Source organism: Mustelus asterias, chromosome 30 (genome assembly GCF_964213995.1).
Source record: "Mustelus asterias chromosome 30, sMusAst1.hap1.1, whole genome shotgun sequence".
Taxonomy (NCBI): domain Eukaryota; kingdom Metazoa; phylum Chordata; class Chondrichthyes; order Carcharhiniformes; family Triakidae; genus Mustelus; species Mustelus asterias.
In genome coordinates, this window is record NC_135830.1 from 9415327 (window position 1) to 9416151 (window position 825).

Here is an 825-nt window from a genome sequence, read left to right on the forward strand (position 1 = left end):
GCCCGGCCAGCTCAGTCGGTAGAGCATGAGACTCTTAATCTCAGGGTCGTGGGTTCGGGCCCCACGTTGGGCGACATTGATTGTTAAACTTTGCCTCATTCCTGGGTGAATTCCAGATCTCCGTTCCTCCAGAAGTGTCACCGCTCAAACTGAGTCTTTCTCCTTTCTGCGTTGTTTATCGCACAGTTGTGGGTTTCTGACTGAAAACTGCCTCCGGTTCACTGGAAGCGGGGAGTTCAGCGCTGAACTCAGCGAGAGGTTTTGTTCTTATTTATTATGAGATTTAAACCCAGATCGGCGAGATTGTGTCGTGGGAACAATAATCATCTCCATTGTAATTTAATCACTCCAGCCTTCCATCCGATCAAAAGACCGTTTGTTCTTTCCTCCTCTCCCTCTCTATTTTCCTTGACTCTGTACTTGTTTGTAAACCATTCAATCACTAATTTTTTCCAGTTAGGGTCAAAGGTCAGCTTCCTGAATCATTCACTCTCTTTCCCTCTCCACAGAAGCTGTTGAAGCCGATGAGAGCTTCCAACATTTTCTGTTTTGAGGTGGGATTCGCAGCAACTACAAAACCTAGTTTTGGATCACAGTGGATCACTTTTCTCTGACTGAATCTTACCTGTTTGAACAGTTGAAAGGCTGAGGTTTTAAATAATACGACACCAGACTATGTCACCCTGTTTGACATGAAATGAAACAAAATGAGAATTAATCATTTCTTAATATGCTGCTAATGCAATATATATTTTGTTGTCAATGCCAGCATTTGTTGTCCATCCCTATTTCCCTCTGAACTGAGTATTTTGCTGGGCCATTTCA

At 43.3% G+C, this 825-nt stretch overlaps 1 non-coding gene across 1 annotated transcript; it reads left to right on the forward strand.

Annotated features, from left to right (window-relative positions):
* Window positions 1-73, forward strand: trnak-cuu (transfer RNA lysine (anticodon CUU)). Its single transcript has one exon. It is a non-coding gene; the product is annotated as a tRNA-Lys (tRNA).
* Window positions 74-825: the final 752 nt, after the last annotated feature.